General features: G+C 40.4%; 1 protein-coding gene and 1 pseudogene across 2 annotated transcripts in view; one reads left to right on the plus strand and one right to left on the minus strand.

Annotated features, from left to right (window-relative positions):
* Nucleotides 1-12,754, minus strand: part of SYNJ2BP (synaptojanin 2 binding protein) — a 48,871-nt gene that overhangs the window by 33,941 nt on the left and 2,176 nt on the right. The window lies entirely within an intron of this gene.
* LOC138847309 (actin-related protein 2/3 complex subunit 1A pseudogene) lies at nucleotides 8,727-9,336 on the plus strand (annotated as a pseudogene).

A 12,754-nucleotide genomic window follows, 5' to 3' on the forward strand; every position in this document is an offset into this window, starting at 1 on the left:
AGAATGGAAACCTTGAGTGATTCACTTGGAAATTCAGTAGAGAGCCAATTAGTTCAGGTGAATGCCCCTCAGGTGAATGCCATTTTAGAATCACCTTAGAAAAGTCTAGAAAAGGCCCTTAAAGAGGTCAAACTGACCTATATGTTGTTTAACTGTCTGCCAAAACAAACCTCAACACTTAATGAAAGAAAACAAAGACCAGGTACTTCACATAACATTCACATTATCTAGAATCTTATTAAAAACAATCAGTATTCTAAAGCAAGAAAACATGATCCACAATCAAGACAATAAACAGTCAACAGAAACAGAAGCAGATATGACAGATGAAAATAGTAGACAAAGATGTTTAAAAGGCTTTTAAAAGTAAATGGAATTGATTAAAGAAAGAGAAAAAAGTTAAAAACATAAAATATATATTTATTTGTTTGAAGGAGGGCATGAGAGAGAGAGAACAATCTTTTATCTGCTGTTTTACTCCTTGAATGACTGCAATGGCCGGGTTGGGTCCAGCTGAAGCTAAGAGCCCAGAATTCCACCAGGTCTCTCATATGGGTGGCAGGGCCCAGGTACTTGGGCCATCCTTACTGCTTTCCCAGACCATTAGCAGGGAGCCGGATTGCAAGAAGATTCTAACTGATGCTCTGATATGGGATGCCAGCATTGCAAGTGGCAGCTTAGCTTGTTGCACCATGCTGGCCCCACAAAAGCTATTTTTAAAAAACAAAAGATATAGGTTTAAAAAATAATTAATATATGATGGAAAATTACACTGGATTTGATCAACAACAGATTTAACACCACAGAAGGGCCGGCGCCGTGGCTCAATAGGCTAATCCTCCACCTTGCGGTGCCGGCACACCGGGTTCTAGTCCCGGTTGGGGCGCCGGATTCTGTCCCGGTTGCCCCTCTTCCAGGCCAGCTCTCTGCTATGGCCAGGGAGTGCAGTGGAGGATGGCCCAGGTGCTTGGGCCCTGCACCCCATGGGAGACCAGGAAAAGCACCTGGATCCTGGCTCCTGCCATCGGATCAGCGCGGTGCGCCGGCTGCAGCGGTGGCCATTGGAGGGTGAACCAACGGCAAAAGGAAGACCTTTCTCTCTCTGTCTCTCTCTGTCACTGTCCACTCTGCCTGTCAAAAAAAAAAAAAAATTTAACACCACAGAAAAAAACAATTAGTGAATTGAAGATATAGCATTGAATAATATAAAATTAAGCATAAAGACTAAAAATGACTTGAGGGAGAGGGTGTTGGGGGAACCACAGTAACATGCGGGATAATAGCAAGTGGTTTAATATATATGTAACTAGAGTTGCAGAAAGAGAGGAAAAGGGGCAACAGAAACAATTGGCTCAAAGTTGATGAAAACTATAAACAAATAGATTCAAGAAGCTCAACAAACGCCAATCAGGACAACAAAAAAGAAAATAATAATAAGGCATATCATAATCACATTGTTCAAAACCAAGTATCAAGAGAACAAAGTAGTAAGAGAAAAAAGACTACATTATGTGAAAATCAGTAGAGATAAGAATGGTAATAGACCTCTTTAGAAACTATGCAAGACATAAGTCAATGCAATTAAGTCTTTGAGACATTGAAAAAAGAAATAAAAGTCAATCTAGAATCCTATATTCAATGAAAACAGCCCTCAAAAAATAAGGCAGAATAAACGTGTTTTCAGAAAAAGAAAAGCTACAAGACTCAATCTCTAGCAGACTAACACTAATGCAAATGTATAAGGAAATTCTTCAGGGAAAAGAAAAATAACACGGAATGGATAATTGTATCTTTCTGAAGCAATATATATTAACCCAAATCATAAACACATGAATAAATACAAGTTAGAAGTAAAAGGATGGACAAAGATACATAAAGCAAATGCTATGCAAAATACAACTTAAGTATACTGCCCTAGTAATATCATAAGAAGCAGACTTAAGAATGAGGAACAAAAAAGGACATTTCACTAAGAAGACATTAAAATACAAAATGAAAATATACCCAGTAGGGACTGGCACTGTGGTGCAGCAGGTTAAGCCACCTCCTGCCACAGAGGCATCCCATATGAGCACTGGTTTGAGTATTAATTGCTCCACTTTGATCCAGTTCCTTGCTGATGCACCTTTGAAAGATGGCCCAAATCTTTGGGCTCCCCCTGCACCCACGTGGAATACCCAGAAGAAGCTCCTGGCTCCTGGCTCCAGCCTGACTCATCTCTAGCCATTGCAGCCATTTGGGAAGTGAAGAAGGAAATGGAAGATCTCTGTTATCCCTCTCTGTCTCTGTCTCTGTAACTCTGCCTTTCAAAGTAAATGAATAAACCTTTAAAAAAATGCACCCAGCAGCAGAACTTGAGGATCAATGAGGCAAAATTGAAATGAGAAATAGACAAACTGAAACTGACAGTTGTAGATTTCAACACATCACACTCTCAAGAATTGATAGAATAAGTAGAAAGGAAATTGGAAAAAATATGTAACACCTGAAAAATACTAAGATGCATCTTTACCTAATTTATCCTTATAGAGTAATATACCTAACAACTATAGCATAACTTTCTTTCCTAGTACACAGCAGCATTCACAAACACTGACCATAGGCTAACCTACGAAGTGAATCTCAGTTTCAAAAGACAGAGTTGAATGAGAAAAGAGTATCTAAATGTCTGGAAAATTCATAGCACATAAGCTGAAGATGAAATTATAAGAAAAATAGAAAACATTATAGTTGAACGACAATGAAAATAGATCATGTTGGCCAGTGCCGCAGCTCACTAGTCTAATCCTCCGCCTGCGGTGCCGGCACCCCAGGTTCTAGCCCCAGTCGGGGCGCCAGATTCTGTCCCGGTTGCTCCTCTTCCAGTACAGCTCTCTGCTGTGGCCCGGGAGTGCAGTGGAGGATGGCCCAAGTGCTTGGGCCCTGCACCCCATTGGAGACCAGGAGGAAGCACCTGGCTCCTGGCTTCGGATCAGCGCAGCGCGCTGGCCACAGCAGCATTTTGGGGGTGAACCAACGGAAAAAGGAAGACCTTTCTCTCTGTCTCTCTCTCTCACTGTATAACTTTACCTGTCAAAAAAAATAAATAAATAAAAAATAATAAAAAAAAAGAAATCATGTTAAAAACTGTGGGATGAAGTTAACAGTGTTGTAAGGGAACTTTCCAGCTTTAAATACCCACAACAGAAATCAATTATCTATATTTCTAGTTTAAGAAGAGTAAATTAAACCTTAAAGAAGTAGGAGGAAGAATACAGTAATGTAAGAGTAGAATCAATAAAATAAAAAAATTAACAGTCAAACATTGGTTCTTTCAAAGTATTAATAAAGTTGATAAACTGATAAACAAGACTAATTCAGAAAAATAGAATTTACAAATTACCAACACTAGAAAATCAGAATAGATTATAACTACAGATCCTAAAAGCATTAAAAAGATAAGGGAATATTATGAATTATGGTATCTTAAAAAAAAGGACAGCTTCTTAAAAAAAGAAAAACCATAAGGGGTCGGCGCGGTGGCGTAACGGGTTAAAGCCCTGCTCTGCAGTACCAGCATCCCAGCGCAACATCAAGCTCATGAGGCAGATGCTGATAGATGCTGGCCTCCCGGTGGTGCACTGCCCGAGTCACATCATCCCTGTGTGGGTCGCAGATGCCGCCAAAAACACAGCAGTCTGTGACAAGCTGATGAGCCGGCACAACATCTATGTCCAAGCCATCAACTACCCCATGGTGCCGCAGAGGGAGGAGCTCCTGCGCATCGTGCCCACCCCTAACCACACGCCACAGATGATGAGCTACTTCCTTGAGGATCTGCTGACCACGTGGAAGCAGGTGGGGCTGGACCTGAAGCCGCATTCCTCTGCAGAGTGTAACTTCTGCAGGAGGCCACTGCATTTCGAAGTGATGAGCGCGAGAGAGAAATCCTACTTCCCAGGCATGAGCAAGCTGGTGTCTGCTCAGGCCTGAGCGTGACCTCAAATACCGCACCTGACCCCCAGTCATCGTCCTACCAGCTAATCACCACAGTTGTCTTTATAAATGAAGTAAATTAATTAAAGTTTAATCTAGAATACAAACAGTCCTGAAAATAAGTTATTGATTAAGTGTTGAAAAAAAAAAAATCCAGCTCTCTGCTATGGTCTGGAAAAGCAGTAGAAGGTGGCCCAAATCCTTGGGCCTGTGCACCTGCATGGGAGACCCAGAAGAAGTTCCTGGCTCCTGGCTTCGGAATGGAGCAGCTCCAGCTGTTGCAGCCAACTGGGGAGTGAACCAGCAGATGGAAGACCTCTCTCTCTCTCTCTCTCTCTCTCTGCCTCTCTGTAACTCTGCCTTCAAATAAATAAACAAATCTTTAAAAAAAAAAACAAACCTGTAAGTTAACAAAACTGACTCAAGAAGCAGCAGCATATCTGGATATCTCCATAGCCATTAAAATATCTTTAACTATATTAAAGATAACCCATTTTATGAGTGTTAAGATAACCAAGATACAAGCTCAGGAGTCTGAGCCACCACACAGGTCTCACCCATGCATGGCAGGAGTCAAGTATTTGAGCCATCATTTGCTGTGGACCTGCCACTCTCATGGGGGACTCTGATGAAGATCCTGGAATCTAGCTTTGGACTGCCCTGATCCTGGCTGTTATCATTATAGCCATCTGGGGAATGAACCAGTGGATGGAGCATGTCTCTCTCTCTCTCCCACCCTTTCTTTTCTTTTCTTTCTTTTTTTAGATTAATTTTATTTATGTGAAAGACAGAGTTACAGAGAGAGGTATGTGCTGATTTGAAGTTAGGAGCCAGGAGCTTCTTTCCGGGTCTCCCATGTGGGTGCAGGGGTCCAAGGACTTGGACCATCCTCTGTTGCTTTCCCAGGCATATTAGAAGGAAGCTGGATTGGAAGTGGAGCAGCTGGGGCTCAAACTGGCACCCATATAGGATGCCAGCATTGCAGGCTGAAACTTTAACCTGCTGAACCACAACACTGGCCCCATCTCTCTCCCTTTTTCTTTCTCTCTCTCTCTCACTGTCACTCTATATCTCGCTCTCTCTCTCTTTAACTCTGACTTTTAAGTAAATAAATATTTTATAAAAATGAATGTACATCAATGAATGCGAATTATGTCTCAATAAAGCTAATTAAAAAATGAATTTGATTGGAGGACACAGCAAGAAGGCTACAACTCTAACTCAAGCAAAGAGGCCTCGAATGAATCCAAACCTGTTCATACTTTATTTTGGACTTTCAGCCTCTAGATTGTGTAAAAATAAATATCTATTGTTGACACTGCCAAAAAAAAAAAAGTGAACAAAGTAATTCTTAAATGTAAGCATTCCAAACATTTATTGTTGACTTCTATTTATTAATGAATAACAAAAGAAAGTAAAAAGTTTTTCAAAGCATCAGTAATTTGGTAACAATCAGGCAACAAGAACTGGCTACACTATTCCTTTTGCTTAGGACCTTTTCTATCATTTTCTATACAATTATGATAAAAATTATTTTTTAAAAAAATTCTGAGCATATTCTGAAGATTAAATGTTAAATATGAATGATAATTGAAAGTAAAAACAAAAAAGGAAGGTAAATGCTGATATAGAAGATGATGTTCAAACTCAAAACCTTCATAACCTACTTTTCTGGTCATCTTTGGACATTAGCAAGTTCCTGCCACACAGTGAACAAAAAAAATTTAGTAACTGTTATTTCCTTGCTTTCCACTCTCTTCTCTCTCCCCACCCTCATTCCATAACTGTTCTACATCTTTATGATTTTAGATGTCTTCTTCCCTTTACCTGCACACATACTCACTGAAATTGCTTATTTATTCATCTGTTTACTTCAATATTAGTTCCTATTTAGCATTTTTTCTTTAAAGATTTATTTTATTTATTTGAAAGTCAGAGTTACAGAAGAGCGAGCAAGCTTCCATCCACTGGTTCACTCCTCAGATAGCTGCAACAGCTGGGGCTGAACCAGCCTGAAGCCAGGAGCCAGGAACTTCATCTGGCTCTCCCCCGTGGGTGCAGTATCTCCTGTGCCAATATCACACCAATTACATAGAAAGAGCTCGACTGGTGTCAACTCACTGATAACAGCATTGGAAGCAACACCTAAGTCAGGAGTTCCTAACATTTCCAGTTCTGGGGGACTGAAAATGTCTCTGAGAGCCCCAGCAGTCTTCTTCATAACCTGAAAAGGAAGGCACAAAGGAAAAGAAGGGAAAATCGAGAAGGAGGTCCAATGTCCCAGACATCCCTATGACAATTACCCTACATTTCCTGATAACTAAACTCTTGCCCCACTAAAGTCTATGCTCCACACAGGAGAAGTAGTGACAGATACCACTTAAGTATTTCAAATCAATTAAACGATCCCCCCATCCCCTTTTGGTAAAGAACTTAAAACAGTGCCTGGTACGTAATCAATACTACAAAAAAGTACTTTAAAACAAAAAATGAAAGCATTTAATCCTCCCATCCTGGTGATCCAGCTAAAGAAGGCAACAAACAGGGCCTTACCAAACACGTTCCAGGCAGTACTTTCCATTACATATACTATGAGTTCTTTTCACTGCTCCAAAGCTTCTCTTTCAAATATTTAGGTGGGCATAGAGATCATGCCTCTATTAGTTTCTTGTTTTCAACAATGAAATGCTTCAAACTCTTCAATTTCCCTTCACATTACAATATGTACCTTTTCCATTGCCCAGAAACTTGCCATTACCTCTTTTCAACTTCTTACTCTACTGTTTCTTGCCCAACATAAGATAAACTAACTTTACATTACAGCAGGCATGAATACACCATAGCTTTGTACAAAGAGAGAATAACATCTAATTTGTTTCCAAAACAAAGGCATTTTAGTTTTTTGAATCTTTTGTGTATGATGATTCAATGAGGAATAGAGGTATTTTATGAAGGTCCCCACTCTTTGACTATGCTATCTCTTAATGGTACTTAGTACATGCCTACCATAATTATTGTCCTGTTGAACTATAAAATTCCTTAAAACAGGGGTAGTTTCTTATGTTTCATTCTAGTATTCATGATTCCTAATCATAGCATAGATACATAATGTATGGTAAATGAACTATTAAAAGCAATTTCTCTTTATTTTTTGAGTCTTCTGAAAGCAGCAATTAAAATTCTATCAATAAAGTTTAGATATTTCCCCTCAATAAATTATTTTCATTTAATCAGATACAGTCATTGGCCGCTTTTATGCCTAGTCACATGGCCTCACAAAATATTTCTATAGTTTAGTACCATTCAGCTTGTTTTTCTATTTCCCCAAAGTAAGTGCTAGATATTTTACTTTACACTTATTCTTAAGCATTGTTTGCAAAAGATTTTAAGACTGATTCTCGAAACAACAGATGTTTGTACCATATACTCCTCTCTCTACATAGAATTTTCTATCTATTCTTTCTCCTCATTTTTGGTTTCTTATCTATCATAATAATATATATGTCTAATCTCAATGTCTCTCAAATTATCCTTTCTTTCTTTCTTGGGAGAGAACCTTGTTTATGACTTTTTGAAAGCTGAAACAGACCATCTTACTTGCTCTCTTTATTTAAAAACATTCCATTATATTATTCTGACATCTATCAGTTTGCCCAGTAACTTCATGAACACTTATTGATCACTTTATGTCATGTACCAAAGTATTAGGAAAACAAGAAATGAAATACACTTTCTTTGAATCAGAGGAGCTTAGAGTGAAGTATATGAAGAGACACACAAGTAAGAAAACAAACAGTAAAGAAAAAAAAAAAAGACTATTCCCATCCATACACTTGTCTGTGATTTCTCTGCTCTTAGTTTTTTTACACTTCTCCAGTCCATCCTTCTGAAAACAATGAGAGTAAGTTCCTTGCACTAGTTCTTCCTGGAGCCAAACACCTGCCTGGAACAGGGACTGTATTGCTCTTATTAACCAACAAGTGAACATCTATAAGAATGGGAGCTAATGGGTGCAAGCTTATAAACTTACGGAGTACAATGGACACATCAGCGTTACTGACTGGGCTCAGAATGTCACTTGCAGGGCAGACTGCAATGCCTATGTCAAGAGTCAGAAAGATAGTGCTTGGAAGCCAACCCTGGTAATCCTGAGGATTAATCATACAGCCACTTTTGTGACGTGGTTTCCCCTAAGGAGCAAACTGGCAGCAGAGGTTGGAGCTTTTCTACTTGTAACTTTGAATCTGAAATGACTGGTAGGTGAGACAGAGCATTAAAAAGCTAATTCACGCAGCCGGCGCCACGGCTCACTAGGCTAATCCTCCGCCTTGCGGCGCCGGCACACCGGCTTCTAGTCCCGGTCGGGGCGCCGGATTCTGTCCTGGTTGCCCCTCTTCCAGGCCAGCTCTCTGCTGTGGCCAGGGAATGCAGTGGAGGATGGCCCAAGTACTTGGGCCCTGCACCCCATGGGAGACCAGGATAAGTACCTGGCTCCTGCCATCGGATCAGCGCGGTGCGCCGGCCGCGGCAGCCATTGGAGGGTGAACCAATGGCAAAGGAAGACCTTTCTCTCTGTCTCTCTCTGTCACTGTCCACTCTGCCTGTCAAAAAAAAAAAAAAAAAAAAAAAAAGCTAATTCACTCCAGAGTTCTCAGCATGGATTGGCATCCCCATTTGTATTTTGGTGGCAGGAAGATCAAAATGCAAGGCATTAAAAAGCAATTAAAGAAGCAAATTAAAAGTCATTCAGTATGTCCCAGGGCAGCAAGATGCCTTTTGGTCAGCTGATGTCAGAGTTTGGTGGCAGGGGCACTGGTGGCTGGGTCCCCAGCGTCTGCTTCTCCATCAGTTGGAAATGCCTGGCCTACGTCAGCCATGACGTAGGATCCCAATATCCTAAAAGAGTATGCAGGTTTCAACTTTGTAATTTGAGTTTATCACTTTTCTCAAAGAATGATGCTGCAGCTTTAGGCCGTGAATACTACCCACTGTCCAACAGCTACCATGACAGGGCTGCTTGACATCTGTCTTCCAACTGGATACTCCAAAACAGAATATTCAGTATAACACATCTGTCGTGGAACACTTCTGCAATATGGACAGGAAAATCTTGATCAAGGGCCACAATGAAGCCTTGCAGACCTTGCAACAAAACAGCATCACTGAAGAGCTTAGTACTGAGGTGGACAAGCAAGACTGTCATGGATTTTACACAAGTGGCATTGATAGAATCATGCCAATTTGGGATTTCAAGACCTTAGAGTCTTCTAACCAAAGTCTCCTATAATGTGAAGCTGTGTGAACTTTTACCACCCAGCATGACAAACTGTGGCCCTGCCAACTGTAAGATGGTAAGGAAAGCTTGCCTCAAGGAAACACTGAGAACACATTCTGCACAAATATTGAGTGGTTTTCTTTGATATAATTGCTGAAAGTGTTTGTATTTTTAAAAATAGCAGTGATTTCCCCCCTGCCATTTCATGGTATTCTTGACCCAAACATCTCTTTAAGTAGTTTATTGTGGAAAATTATCATACTTAACTGAAAGAGTGAGGAAAATAAGTAAAATGACCACTAGAAAATTAAATAAAAATCCTGATTGTGGAAAAAATTATGTATCAATCAGAGCCCAGACTTTTAAGTCACACACACTGAGCCTAATTCCTAAATCTTGGCAATATATGACAGTCAATGTATAAATAGCATATAATATTGTTAATATGGGAACATTTAGCTTGGATGAAGGCAGCATCCTAGAAAATGTGACTCCTGAATTTAGTCTTACCCAGTGAATAGAAAGATAAGGGATTCAAGATGGAACCTTAAAGAAAGGTTAAGTTCTCACATTAATACTGATGACTCTACTGAACCCAATATCTAACTACCTCAGCAACTTTTTCTCCCTTGAATCTCCCAAATGAACCTTTCCTTCTCTCCAGGATGCTTTACCCACTGACCTCAGAGTATGTTTGCCCATTTTCTTCTGTTACTGCTAAAGCCACACTCATCCATGTCCTTGGCACTAGCCTAAAATCTTTCCATTCTATGTGACCAAAATAAGTTCTACCTTCTTTAAATTGACCAATTTGGTCCTACCAGGGAGCTCCATTCTGTGAACTTTTCTAGTACAGGGTCAGATTACCACATTCTCTTTCACACTTCACATTCTCTTTCCTCTGCCAGCAAATATATGCCCCTTAAAATGTTTTATGCTCCTTTCACTGAGATTTAACTTTTCACATGTGAAAATTATAAGTCCATTGGATTCTAAATTTCACAAAGGGCTAGACTTGATGTGACAGAGAAAATAAGGCAAGGAAACAGCACCTTCGTTTCAGATCTATTTGACACACAAAGGAAAGAATACATCGGAATATTGTTAGTAAAAGTCTTAAGAGTTAAGTTCAAAGCACATGATAGGTCTGTAAAGGCTCAAATGCTTAGATTTAATGAGGTTTCTTGCTTTTAGGTTCCTACCTTGATATGATCTCAGTTCTATCAAGAGCAAACTATAAAATCTTTCCACTGTCATTTAACATGGCTCAAATCCTTCAGGGATTAAAGCATGACATAACAAAATAGAGGTCAGGAGAAAGGTTAGCAGTCAACTTCTTAGCACAGCTACTATGGTGGGAGATAATATATAGTGCAATAGAATCAACAGACCTGGAATAATATCCTTTGAACTTACTAGCTTTAGAACTTGGGTAAATCCTTAACTGCTCTTAGACAATTTCTCCTTCTAATAATGTGGATTTAACACCTACCAGTCAGAGTCACTGTGAAGATGTACCTGTACAGACATAAACTAGCAAACTACGAGATAACCTTAACTATTTATTACTAAAACATTGTGACAACCCATCATTCTCTGCAAGGTCTTTAAAGAAAGGAAGAAGGGGCCAGCGCCACGGCTCACTAGGCTAATCCTCCACCTGCGGCGCTGGCACTCCGGGTTCTAGTCCCAGTTGGGGCGCCGGTTCTGTCCCGGTTGCTCCTCTTCCAGGCCAGCTCTCTGCTGTGGCCCGGGAAGTCAGTGGAGGATGGCCCAGGTCCTTAGGCCCTGCACCCACATGGGAGACCAGGAGGAAGCACCTGGCTCCTGGCTTCAGATCAGCGCAGCGCCGGTCGCAATGTGCTGGCTGAAGCGGCCACTTGGGGGGTGAACCAACGGAAAAAGGAAGACCTTTCTCTCTGTCTTTCTCTCTTTCTCACTGTCTAACTCTGCCTGTCAAAAAGAAAAAAAAAAAAAAAAAAGGAAGAAGGGGCCAGCGCCGTGGCATGGCGGGTTAACGCCCTGGCCTAAAGTGCCAGTATCCCATATGGGCACCGGTTCTAGTCCTGCTGCTCCTCTTCCAATCCAGCTCTCTGCTATGGCCTGGGAAAGCAGTAGAAGATGGCCCAAGTCCTTGGGCCCCTGCACCCACGTGGGAGACCCGGAAAAAGCTCCTGGCTCCTGGCTTCAGATCGGCGCAGCTCCGGCTGTTGCAGCCATCTGGGGAGTGAACAAGCGGATGGAAGACCTCTCTCTCTGCCTCTACCTCTCTCTATAACTCTGTCTTTCAAATAAATAAAATAAATCTTTAAAAAAAAAAAGGAAGAAAACAGAGATTCTCTTCCCTCTTTACCGATTTTAGCAACTTGCTGAATCCCATTGTGTTTTTAGGCCTGAAAATAGGAATCTTAATCTTGGTACCCTTGTGTAGGAGGGTTACCTTTATGGACCATCTCCACCTGACAAAATTAATGAAAGCTAGATTAGAGACAAGCTTCTTAGAGCTACCTACTCTTTCCAACATCAAGAACTCTCAATGTGATAAAGGAAAAGACAGGAGCTTTGGAGAATACAATAAAACTGGATTCCATAAAAGAAAAAGAGAGAGGCAGTTCCATAAATGATGAAATGGAAATGTTCAACCCTTGAAGGCACTTGATATTGTTATCATTGTCTTTGCCAATTCTTTATCCAATTGGTTCAGAACAGCAAGAATCAGACTAACACACAGATTGGGCAAAAGAATCATTAACTTGGAAAAAAGAGGAGCTCCTAGCCCAAGTCTCTCCTTCCACAGTTGAGAAAGTAGTTACAGATGAGATGGCAAGCTACATGCCAAATTTCCTTGTGCCATCTCAGACACTCATTTCATTGTTCTAATTTTCCTTGTAGTAAGGAGGATTAGATGGAACAGATTAATTTGCCTTGCAAAATGGGCATAAACAGTGGAAATATCCCAGATCACTGGCACAAAAGCAGAGCAGTACACACTTTCTTGTAGTTACCTTCATTAAATGATGAGGTCTTAGGGTAGGAAGCTGTATAAAGACAAATAACCATGCTGCTCACTGTAAAAAATGTATACGTAGTTAGAGACTTTTCATATTCTTCCTATAGAAAGAAAGATCCCGATGGAATTACAAAAATTACATAGAGGACTCTAACGATGATTATTGACTTCTTCGTGGTTTATCTTCATGACAACACTATGAAGAAAAGCTGAATTAGATCTGAGACCAAGAGTATCACATACCAGTATACCAATTCTAGAAATAAATAGGAACTTGAAACCTTTCCTTGCTAATAGAACAAACCAAATTGCAAATAACTGTTTTTATCCATATTCAATCCTAAAGTTGTGGTTTGACCCTCCTCATAAGTTCCCTGGCTCTGTGACTAAGACATGAAAATGTTTAGGAAAATTCAAGAAACCACCCTGTGGATAAACTCACATACAATACAAAAACTAATCCACTTTTGGTTGCAATATATTAGCTAGATAGA

Source organism: Oryctolagus cuniculus, chromosome 20, assembly GCF_964237555.1.
Source record: "Oryctolagus cuniculus chromosome 20, mOryCun1.1, whole genome shotgun sequence".
In the NCBI taxonomy this organism is placed as follows: Eukaryota; Metazoa; Chordata; class Mammalia; order Lagomorpha; family Leporidae; genus Oryctolagus; species Oryctolagus cuniculus.